Here is a 13,083-nt window from a genome sequence, read left to right on the forward strand (position 1 = left end):
GGCCTTATAGAAAGAAAGGACGCCTGAGAATCCAACACATCAAAAGAACATGGAACTTTAAATATCTAGGGATCAATTTTGACGAAAAATTTAACTGGATCTACCGCAATGACCAACAAGTACTTAAAGCTCATAAAACACTCCAGTCTTTCTATAGGATTGGGGGCAGCAAGTGGGGTATTAACTGGCTATTCAGAAATATCTATTATCGAACCATCATCATCCCCAATTATCCTATGGATCGAGTATTTGGTTTGCAAACCCCACCTGCAGAATGAAACGCAAGATGCTGACAGCTCAAAGGCAATACTTACTTTTTGTAACGTGTGCATATAATACTACGCCAACTAATGTGTTACAAATTTCCACTAGAAATTTACCTTTAGATCTTCAAATAGAAGTTATATCGAAAAGAAGCCGACTCCTCCTATTAAGACACAATGTTATATGTAACGATTTCAGTCTACTAGCATCTGCATACTAAGAAAAAATAGCCTCATGGTCTCATCATCCAGCCAGATGTTCAAGATAATCAGCTCATCGCTGAAGAAAAAGACATTCCAATTGACATCAAAACATATACGTTTGGCTCGAAAACCTCTAATGGAGTTGCTTCGGCTTTTGTCGTCTTTCGCAACAACGTCATCATACACGAATGGTCACAAACGCTCCAAGACTTGAACTCTGTTTTCTAGGCAGAATTGTATGCTATTCTGCAAATCTGTATGCTATATCTTGAAAATAGCACGCTTTTTCTTAAATTCTAGTATATATCTTGGTCTGTCATCTTCTTTTACGTAATTTATTTTTCTTTCCATTGCACGAAGTTTGCGCTTTTCTTTAGTCAAATGTTCATTCCACCATGATAATTTGGAAATAGTTTTGGGCACTTTTAGAGTGAAAGTATTACTGCATGCAGTCGTTAGAAGATCTAAGACTTTCTCTACTAAGGTTAGTGATCCTTGATTATTATATGTATCTTGATGTTTCAGCTCGTTCAATAAATTGTTCATCAGGCCATTCTCCATATCATGGTCCCCACATGCTAGTGCCGGCCCCCCGGGCCAGGATTTTTCGCTGGCCCCCCTACCCCCCCCCCCGAAAACTTTTGTGCACCTCCCTTGAGAAAGGATTATGGTGTATTTTCCAGTAAAAAAAAAAAACCTTTCGGGAAGAAAAAATGTTGAATGCCCTTTCCCCCCCCCCCCCCATGAGAAAATCCTGCATACGATACGGCATTTGTAAATGTATATGCAGCAAAACATCGCTACAACGGTAATCGATAATAAATACATCTACAATGATATTTTTTTTAAATCTTGTTTGGAATTGCCCGGCTTAATGTTAAACTCTCAGTATAACGACATCATCTACTATGATAAACGCCTCTATAACCCGATATTTTTAGGAGAATTTTGAAATCGCTACAACAATATTTTTTATATTTTGTTCAAAATCGTTTTGAATTTAATTTTAACTTCGCCACTTGTTCTAGTTCTTTTGAAGACGTCTGATGACATCAATATTTTGCACTAAATGATCACCGAAAGCTAACGTTATTTGTATTGCTGCACTGTGTGTACGACACAAAAGCACTATGCGGTAAGCTTCTGTACAGGGACAATACACATCTAAGTGAATTTTATAAATAAACTAATAAATTAAACTTTTTTGTAACGAATACATACATAAAAGCGCATTTTCCGATAATATTAACAATGCCGATATAGAAAAAATGACAATAGCATACATTTGATCACACGTGAGGATAATGTTACCTCTTTAATCCCTCTACCACAATATTTTTTTTTTGATCCGTAGAATATTGTTATATCGAGGTTTCACTGTATATTTAAACTAAATAATAAAATATAATTGTGTGTGTGTGATAAATATTATCGCATTTCGAGATATGATTATGTGATTTGTATATAATTTTACGCAAAACAATAGAGCTCCCCTATGGGCCAGTTAAAAGAACGAATTGGTTAGGCGATATGGTTTTCCCATAGAAACTTGCGATTGCCATAGGCGTATTGCCATTTTCACGAGGGTGGGGGGTTATGTTCTTTTTTCCTGCAATAATTTTATAATAATTTTCCCTATAATCTCGGTTCTGCGGGAGGGGGGTTAGAACCCTAAACCCCCTTTGCATACGCCAATGGTGATCGTGATCCATGGTCGGCAGGGCCGCAACTGGGGGGGACAAGCAGGTATCTTGCCCAGGACCAGAAGAGTGCGCAAAATTCACCTTTTATAGCCTCTTCTTCAAAATTACGGGGGGGGGGGGATGTCAAAATATGTGCTTACCTCAGCTGATCAAGCATTTAGTTGCGGCCCTGATGGCTAGTGTTCAAGTCTCTCGATTAACGATAATACGTCTAATATGGTATTTTTCTTCGTCCGCAGAATATCGTTATATCGAGATTTCACTGCAGTTTTATCATGCATAATACTAGCTACAATACCCGGCGCTGCCCATGTTTTCTTCATTTATTGGGAGGATTTGAAAAGTAACAAACCATTACAAAGGAATAAATATATAATACTGGCAGGATTAAAGAAGTGACAAGCCATTGTAAAGGCACGTGTAAAACGCATTACTAGTTAATCACGGTAACCAAAGTAAACATTCCGAAAGTGGAAATAGAAATGGATTACCTTTTGGGTTTGATAATACGATTAAATAATCGACGTTTACCCAAAATTCCAAAACGAACACGGCTATACGCGTTTCAGAACTATATGAAGTTCCTTCATCAGTAGCAGAAACAAAGAAGAAAAAAGAAAATATTGAAAAAACTTCTTATAGCGGGAGTTACTCGCTGTTGTAGACAAGAGTCAAATTCAAAATGAACCAGCAACAAAAGAGCAAGAGGACGGAAAAAAGAAGAAAAATGGCGGAGCCAATCACAACCGAGAACGTGATAGTGATGCTGATGGAGAAGAATAATTATTGTAGAAACTGTTGCCAGATTTTTTAGAAGAGTGGTGTGCTAAATAGGTCGTCGACCAACTGGTTTGTGTTTTTGTTGATGTGGAATGATTCGAAGAAATCCAAGTCAGACGGTGAGGGACATTTTTGGATGATTTTGGCAGAAGAGAAGTCAAATTTATGGTCAAAGGACCAGCAGTGTTGGGCTATGGATGAGTGGTTAAGGTCTTGGTTGCTTACGTATCTTCTATGCTCATTTAAACGATATTTTAGGGCACGTTTAGTTTGGCCTATATATGATAATCCGCATTGGCATGAAATGCTGTAGATGCCCCAGTTGTTGAGTGTGTCAATGGGATCTTTTAGTTGAGAGAAACGAAGTTTATTGACGGGGGTGAAAACCACAGAAAAATTGTATTTTCGAAAGATTTTAGCGATGCGTTGGCTGGTTTTTGGGAAGAAAGGCGAAATGATCAAGTTTTTGTGTTCAGTTTTAGGCTTGGTTTTGGAAGTGTTTTTAATCAGTTTGCTGTGTAGATTATCAATGAGAGAGCTACGGTAGCCACGATTGACTGCTATTGCTCTAAGGATATTCAGTTCAGCATCGAGTAACGTCGGCGAAGAACAGATATTAATGGCTCGCTTCACGTATGTGTAGAACGAGGCATACTTTTGTGATGGAGGATGCGCAGAGAGGTTGTGAGGGGGTAGAGAAACAGCAAACGGTTTGCGAAATACAGTGGTAGAGAAAGTTTGTTCATGGCGAGTGACCAATACGTCCAGGAATGCAATTTGGTTATTGTTTTCTTCCTCTATAGTGAATTGAATGCAAGGGTCAATGGAATTGAGAGTATTTAGAATATGGTCAATGTTAGCGTTACGGTCAAGAAGAACGAAGCAATCATCAACATATCTGACATAAAAAGGAAAACGAATTTCACGGAAGAGTTTTGTTTCAAAATAGTGCATGTAGATGTCACTAAGTACAGGACTGAAAGGGTTTCCCATGGCAAGGCCTTCAGTCATACGATAGAATTGTTTGTTGAAAGAGAACGTATTTTGGTTGAGACAGACCCGAGTAAGGTCTAACAGTTCAGAGATTTCAAATTGGGAAAAGTGGAATTCGGTAAGTCTGGTCTCGAAGACCTCGAATAGCGCCTTTTACAGGGACATTCGTAAAAAGAGATTTTACGTCAAAAGAGGACATTTTTGTGTTAACGGGATTGAAGGTATGGAGTTTCTGCGCGAATTCAACTGAATTTCTCAGAGAAATTCAGTTGAATTCGAGCGAAAGTCGATGAGTATCAGTAATAAGAAATGGCAACAGAGAGTCGCAGGACCCAAGGAGGAAAAAGTATTGCAGGATCCACTGTATACAAAAGCTTGCAGCAAAGCTGTCTCAGTATCGTAACCCGCCCACGAGAGTGGGGCCTGGACCATTCTTGTCATTTTTTGTCTTTTTTCCACACTATTAGTTCACTATAGAGGGGGCCGCTGAAGAGCGCAGTCTACGGGCCCCTGTTCCAGGATGTTGGGGGGGGGGGTTCATGGGCTTTATCGGCACCCAGAGGCAATTTCACTGTGGAATACATCTGTTTACTCCAATTTTCATTCTATCGAGACATTATGGCCTTCTACGAACTGAAACAGCAGGGGTCGCGCGGTCGCCCTGTAGGTCCCTACACACGCTCGACGACTAGGTAAGGATTATTCTAGTGGCTATAGCCCTGAGGACACACAAACTGCTGGTGTCCTTGACGTCTCAGTAGCCATGACCATCACAATGTCTTTCCTTCCTGCGTTCCCAGGAGAACGACTGCCGTGAGAGCCGGGGGGGGGCCTTGTACAATGTTCTTTTCTTCGTTTCCGGGGGTTTTTTTTCTCGTTTTTTTCGTTTACTTGTATATGTGTATAGTTAAAAAAAAATTCAATGAGATCTAAGGTACGTAGTTCACACAAGATATCCGTCCATACGAGTACAAATTGATATGATTGATATTAAAGAGTCCTGTCTATTTTCTTATGGGACATATCAGAAAGAAAAAAAAATCAAAAAGATCCTTCCACGGGCCCCCCTGACTCCCGGGCCCTAGGGCTGGAGCCCTGTCAGCCCCCCCCCCATGTGGAGGCCATGCTCCATATACTGTATGAGAACGAACCTATTCAGATTATATCCGACAGTCTTTCTAGTATTCTCGCTCTTAGAAATAATTTTTCTTCCACCCAACTTGTACGACAAATCAGAGCAAATCTATTTGACAAGCCCAACACTTTCATCTCATGGACCAGCGCCCATGTGGGTAATCAAGGGAATGAATAAGCAGACGCACTTGCTAAAACAGCTACTTCATCAGAAAATATGAACTCTGATGTTTCTTCTCCCTGGTCTCATGCCAAACACAAGATACTTTGTGTAGCGAAAGAAATTTGACAGTATAGATAGATTGATGATGAACAACAGGACAAAAAGGTCTTCCAAATCATAAATAAGACCAAAATCTTCAACCAACCATGGATTAAACCAACCATATCGCCAGGATGGCTACTAACAACAAGGACACGTGCGTCGTAACGCTGTTCAAAAATAAGTTAGAGTGGGTGCTCAGTGCTTTGAGTTCGAAGCATAATATGGACAAAGTCATCCGTGATGATGCCAAGGCTGCCACCAGTGAAATGATAGGTTCACTGCAGCTGTTGGAGTTGATAATCGCCAATAAAATGTCAAGCGTCACTTCGAGTTCTTTATCCCCGCAGATGAATTCGTTAACTTTTGCACCTGCCATTTCGTCGCTAACAGTGACTGTTCCGGAAAACGACTCTGTTCAACCAGCCAACTCGCCAAACCACTGTACAAGAATTCCTCCTCTTGCAGTGACGTCATCGTCATCAGAACTGGTCGTGGACTGCCCCCCCCCCCAGCTATTCCAAATGGAGAGCTTCAGCACAATGGAGAGCATCAGAACGACAATAATGACGCTCCATTCAAAGAAGTAGTGAAAAAACGCCGCAGGAGACACATGATAAAAGGATCTAGAGAAGACGGCTGTGCTCTTTTTTGCGGGTCCCGCAATCCCGAAAGACTCTGTAATTTACTTAGGGCGGTGCGATAGAAACACCACTGAAGAGACGGTGGTTAGTTTAATGCTGTCAGAAAACATTTTCGTCTCCGACTGCAAACGTTTGGGCACCGAAACTGCCGTATACTCGTCTTTCAGTATCACTGTCCCAGCTGACGAGGCTGCACACTTGCTGTCCAGCCCAGCATTCTGGCCAAATGGAATTGCGGTCCGTCGATTCTTCGAATCAAGACCAAGATTCGCAATTTTCAATAGAAAGAATCCTCGACAACAATTCCAAAGGTGAGTGATCTTCTTTCACTCGTTACCACTGCCGTAGCTATTGGCTACCCGCTAGAGATGAATGGGGCCCAGCATACGACGGGGGTCAAAGATAAAGTGAGACATCTTACGGAAAATCTGACTGACGAAGCTGCTGTCAACTCGGAAGCAACGAGTGGATCCGAACAGACCCCAGTGAGCACTGTCGACAATGACTGAAATATGTTGGAGCTACGGCATTGCATACAGTTTACTATCAAAACGTACGTGGTTTGCGAAAAAAATCTCGCGATTTATGGCTTAATTCCGCAGCAAATAACTATGATATAATCTGCTTAAATGAAACATGGCTTCAAGACGACATTTCTGACTCGGAACTTTTTGGACAATAGATACATTGAGTTTAGGCAAGATAGAAACCTTGTGCTCACAAACAAACGAACAGGAGGAAGATCTCTTATTGCAGTCAAAAATTCTCTATGTGCGAAAAGGATAATTCATGATGCGGCACCTGAAGAGTGTGTGTTTGTCGAAATTAAAAATGTCAGTTCCCGTGTCATCACCGGCGTAATATACATTGCTCTCGGCTCGTCCGTGTAATAGTATCGGACATGTTTCTCTTTCATTGCCTACAATCGCGAATTCTCTGAATCTGACTGCATAATAGTTGGTGATTTTAATCTTCCGTCTTTAAATTGGGGCAGTGGCGTACCTCAGCACAACTGTCTGCGAAACATTGAGCTTGAATTTTTATCATTTTTTAATTATCATGATTTTCAGCAACTGATATCTTCGCCGAATTCTAATGGACATTACTTGGATCTTTGCCTTGCGAAGCTTCTTCGTGTCAATGTAGTAGTGACCACATGTAATGATCCATTAATTAGAGACGACCTACATCACCCTAGTTTCGAGATTAACATTTTTTGTGTAAAAAATAGTTCTCGGTGTGTCGCTAGAAAGTACGTCGGCAGTGAATACAACTTTCGTAAGGCGGACTTCTTATTATATAATCTTCTAGATCAAACAGACTGGTTTTACCTTCGAGCTCACTATAAAGTAGACGATGCTCTTACTTGCTTCAATAGTTTAATCTTCGCTGCATTTGACTCTGCTGTTCCTGGAAAAAGTGACTCCAAAAAATCTTTTCCTCGTTGGTTCGACACTAATGTAATCAAGGCAATACGCAAGAAAAATTCAATTAGAAATAAACTTCTATCTAGTAATGGTCAATTGCATCTTAACAATTTTCGTGACCAACGTAGACTCGTTAAATCCCTGATCCAAAGTGCACGGGATGCGTATTATCGCCGCATTGAAGATGATGTTCATACGGACCCTTCTACATTTTGGAACTTGAAATCTCAACGACGAAAACTTACACCGAGAAACTTCTGAAGGAATGAGTTTTTCGGAGGATGAGGAAATTGCAAACAAATTCGCCGAGTACTTCCAGTCTGTATTATCTTTTCAGGTTCTAATAGACTTGATATTTTTGACATTGGTGAAATAACTGAATCTGACGTTATCGGCGCTATACGGCATATGAAACCTGTCAAATCCCAGATGGTATTCCAGCCTTCATAATCAAAGCATGTGGAAATATTTTTTCAGAACCTCTCGTAATTCTCTTTAATCTCTCCTTGCGTAAAAATGTTTTCCCATCTTCTTGGGAGCTCGCAAATGTCATCCCGATTTTAAAAAGCGGTTTAGTATCTGAAGTCACCAACTATAGACCCATTTTTATTTTATCCGCTGCCTCTAAACTCTTCGAGCACATCGTATATTGCAAATTATACAACCATATCCGTCTAGAATTATTTCCATCTCAACATGGGTTTTTGCCGAATCGCTCTACTGAAACAAATCTTGTTCATCTCACTCACAATCTTGCTAAGTCAATCGACGCCAACAAGCAAACAGATGTCATTTACACGGATTTCACTAAGGCTTTCGACAAAATAAATCACCAGACACTACTTTACAAACTCCGTTCTTTCAATGTGTCCGAGAACTCTATCATGTGGTTCACCAGCTACTTAAATTTGAGAACATCCCAAGTTGTATTTCATAACGCAATTTCAACAAAGTATGTCAGTGGATCAGGTGTTCCCCAGGATTCGAATCTTGGACCATTGCTTTTCTTAATATTCGTGAATGACCTTCCTCGGTGCTTCAGTGCATCAAAGTATGCTGATGACGTGAAAATTTATCACGAAGTTGGAAGTCTGGAAGATTGCATGGCTCTACAAAGAGACCTACGGTCTCTCCATGATTGGTGTGGGGCTAATTTCTTCCAGCCCAATGTTCGAAAATGCCACGTCATCAGCTATACAAGAAAATTGTCATCGACTCAATTCGACTACACCATTGATGCTGTCTCGATCAGTCGTGTTTCCGTAATCAAAGACCTTGGTGTTTTCTTTGACTCCAAGCTTGCATTTACCGATCATATATATGATCTCACCAATAAATGCTTAAAACTGCTAGGATTTGTTGTGAGGAGAAGCAATAATTTCAAATCAATCGCAACAATCGCGACACTTTTCAGGACATGTGTGCTCCCGAAACTAGAGTACTGCGCTATTATATGGAGTCCTCACAACAATCTATACTCACTGATTCTAGAAAGAGTCCAGAACAGATTTCTACGTTACATGTTTTACAGGCAATTTCACGTCTACATCAATGCCGTAAGTACAACTGAACTGCGACGTTTTTTCCATTTCCAATCATTGGAATGCCGAAGAAGAAGAAGTTACCTTCGCTTTTTCTATAAAATTGTCAATAATATAATTGATGACTGCTACCTTCTTCAACTTGTTGATTTTTCTCTGCCAATTGGAAATAGGCCTGTTCGGCGAACTTTTCGCCTCCCTAAATCCCGAACAAATATTTTACGACGGTCCCCTATTTTTGAGATGTGCAATATATATAATCAGTGCGATGTGAAACCCGATATGTTCAATTCAACTCTCTTCACAAATTATTTTCGCCAATATCTTTTGGGAAAATTTTTTTACTTACACAGATCATGCCCCTTGACAAGCTCGTTGAAAATTAAGGATTCATTCCGTAGGATAGCTTGGTGCCGCTGTAGTGGTCGAGTGGTCATGGTGACCTGACTCAAGGTCCCGGGTTCGAACCCCACCGTCGCCACAATAGTGGTCGGCTGAAGTTTGTTTCCTGTGGTTCCCAACTTCAAGGCGCGAATGCGAGCCGATCTCCCCTTTAAAAAAAGTCTCGCCACAGAGAGCAACAGACCTACAAACACTGCAAATGTAATTCAATTATAACATATCACTCACTTCACTTCTGAAATATAGATGGCAGCACTGAAAAATCAAACGCAACACTACATACGCACTGTGACTGTTAGGTACAGTTACACTTCCGGCACAACTCACTAGGTAGTAAATCGCCCATAGATGGTGATAGACCAGAGTTGTGTTCGGTTTGAAAGAAAGAAAGGATAGCTAGGTGGTCATTATATATATCCCACAATTCCAGTTTGAGATCAAATATATTCCTAGAAAAATCAATTCGATCCCTGATTTTTTGTGAAGACACGTAGGTGATACAAAGACTGTGGAAGGACAATTGTTTTTGAGTGAAACTAAAAATTTTGAAACTGATGTTATTTGTCCTCAGGTGACCCTTGCTGTAATCAAAGAGCATCAGTCACAAGACGACAAATGCAAACAGATTATATTGGCAATACAGAATAAGTCCTACATAGGTCCACCACATCTTTCCTTTGTTGTCGAGGATGACAATAATGTGTTTTGATAAAAGACAGTCAGGAGCCCAACGTAGAAACAAAATAGTTATTCCTCTATCACTGGTCAAAAATGTTCTTTAAATTCACCATGACTTGCCCTCTTCATGTCATTCGGGCATTCACAAGACTGAAGAACATCAAACAAAAGTATTATTGGCCCCGACTCTTCAACAATGTGGTCAATTATGTCAAGTCGTGCACGATTTGCATGGAGAGGAGAGCTCATCTGCCTGAGTCAAAAGCCTCCTTGTAGAGGATTTCCATTCCTGACGGTCTATTCGAGGAAGTCGCTTTTGACATTATGGGACCTCTGCCCTCTTTAGATTCTGGTAACAAATATATAATCACTAGAGCCCGGAGGTTTAGGCACTAGAAATGGTCGAAATAGGCAGGCAAAAAAGGCACTAAAAATTCCCAAAATAGGCACTAGAAAAAAACATTCATTATTTGTGGAAGGAAGAAAAAAATTCGAGAATTTAACAAATTTGTCAAAATGGTCTGGAATGATGCATAATAACTGAATTTTTCGCATTTACCATAAAATATATACGGGGTGCACAGGTAACGGTACGCACTGCATTTTACTAGCGAACTTTGCCACTAGAAGGCATACTCCCAATTAGAAAAAGTATCGAAATATCGTGTATTACTCAGATACGTCATTCATGTTTCAAAGGGTTGTTAGTTACTAAAATAAAAACATTAACTTTTTATACGCACACCCTGTGCCCGAAAATCAAATTAAAAAGTTCTTGCCCTGTCTCTCTACTGCAGCCAACAAAAACAAATTCCCCGTTTCCAAGTGGTAAAATAGTTTATCCGCATCTCCAAAGCTATTTTTCCCCAACATTCCCCAATTTTTCTAATTCGAATATCTCAGTGAATATTCCACTTAGAAACGTGCAATTTTTTGACGTCATAAGGAGAGTCAGGGCAACAACTTTCTAGTTGGATTTTTGATCAAAGTGTGTCCGTATAGAAAGTTTAATTTTATATTTTAATAACTACAGTACCCCTTGCAACATGAATAACATATCTGTGCATTCACGACTTCAGTAAATTTACAAATTTAAATAAAGCCTCGTTGAAAAAAAACGGAACAAATATATAGAAAAAAATAATCGGAACCAAAATTCCAGGGGTTCAGAAGTCAGAGTTATTTACTTGTACACCGTTTAACTATTCAGAAATCTAGATGAGGGAAATATAACGCTGAAAAATTTGTATTTTAGGTGTTCTGCATATGAGATAATTTATAATTTAAGGTGTTAAAAAATAAAGGAGGAAAAGTGTGATAGATCTTGAACGTATAATTTATGCTTAATTTTTTTTTTCTATATCAATTTATTTTAGGGGTTCTTATCCTATCGGCTTCAGAAATGGGTCGTATAAATCCCTCAAAATTATAAATATACCTTATATTTGTGCTGTTTCACTAATTTCACAAATGTTGAAAATCGAACATTTTGTTTGTATAGGTGTTTACAAACTTTTTTTTATAGGCGTTCGTATTGGTATTTAGTAGGCACTTCTAGATTTAAAATAGACTCATGGCTTCCAAAGTTGATCATTGTGTTGGATTTGTGTTACGGCTAAAAAAGGTCAAGAAACTCAAATTTAATTAATGCTATGTCATTTCCGTTTTTTGAGACTCGAATTTTTTTAGATCAGCGTTTCTCAACCTTTCTGAAAACAAGGACTTTTACTTATTATTTAAATATTTCATGACTGAATATGGTATGAGTGTGAATGTGTTACATTACATAACATAATATGATGCATTATAATTATATACTCAAAATAACTGTAGGATTAGAGTAGTTTTAATGTTCTTGGAAGATAATTTTCATGTTTTCATAACCCCTAGTTAAAATAAATTTCCGAAATTAAAAGTGGCAAAGTGAATGAGAAGAGAATATTTCAAAATATAAATGAAATAGGCTGTATATATAAGAGATAGGTTATATAATAAGATTTAAAAACTCAAAAGTCTTAAATTATTAGGAATTATCCCTTTTGGAAAATAAAAAATATTCGTTTTTCAATATTTTTTTATATTATATAGAATTGATTGTTTTTTGTTTAATCCCACATTCCCTAAATATTTTACAAAAGAATGAATGAAATTCATTGAACAAATGAAGGAAAGTTTTCATCAACTCGATCGAGTCAAATTTCGTTACAACAACATCCTAGCATTAACACGAAATCACTATGTTCTGCGAAAACGAGCCAAATGTAATAGCGCAGAACCTGTTCTTTCATCCACAATACTGCCCATCTTTTCTTCACGTTCGACAAGTTTTTTGAATAGCGTACGCTGCCTATTATATCTTTAGTCTATGGTTTTTTTAATTGCTTCTGAGAAAAGAGGACACATTCCGCATCGGTCTTGCGGCGCTGTACTATCTTGAGAACATATCTCCCCTCAAAACTTCTGGGTTGGACGGAAAAATATTTATCGTTCACATCTGATAAAATAAAGTTATTGGATTGTTCGAAATCTTTTAGTAAGTTAGTTGTACGTGGAGTTTATAAGTACATAAAGGATTAATTTTTTTTCAACGTAAATGAATTTTCAACATTTCTTCTAACCCAAAGAAATGGTAAGCAACACTGAAAATACACTCATGTCCATAAATTAAGGATAATTCAGAATCACACGGAAATCGAAATCTAAAGTAAAAATTTCACCTGTAGAATTATCACACACATCTGCAAGAATGATATGCAAATTTCAGGAAGCCACCAGATGATGCCGATAGTACGTCACAATGACGAGAGTGTAAGAGGGGGGTATATACGGAAAATGTGGCAAAGAAGTAAAATTGTTCACAAGAGTTCTGTAAGGCACTCAGTGCCATAAGCGAATAGTTATGACACAGAGGACGCATGTGAATGATTTTTTACGTGGTAGAATTATCGGCCGCCTGGAATGTGGGCGTACTCAGGTGGAAGTATCCGAGGAACTTGGAATTGCCCAAAGTGTCATCTCTAGGCTTTGGCAACGATTCCAAGATAACGGAAAT

General features: G+C 38.9%; 1 protein-coding gene and 1 pseudogene across 1 annotated transcript in view; both read right to left on the reverse strand.

Annotated features, from left to right (window-relative positions):
• Positions 1 to 13,083, reverse strand: part of LOC149080439 (hemocyanin C chain-like) — a 345,862-nt gene that overhangs the window by 322,681 nt on the left and 10,098 nt on the right. The gene's annotated exons all lie outside the window — the stretch shown is intronic.
• Positions 2,954 to 4,044, reverse strand: LOC149080441 (uncharacterized; annotated as a pseudogene).

This window comes from Pholcus phalangioides, unplaced genomic scaffold (assembly GCF_987345545.1).
Source record: "Pholcus phalangioides strain wild (caught in Gottingen) unplaced genomic scaffold, Ppha-v1.0 ptg000011l_1, whole genome shotgun sequence".
Taxonomy (NCBI): domain Eukaryota; kingdom Metazoa; phylum Arthropoda; class Arachnida; order Araneae; family Pholcidae; genus Pholcus; species Pholcus phalangioides.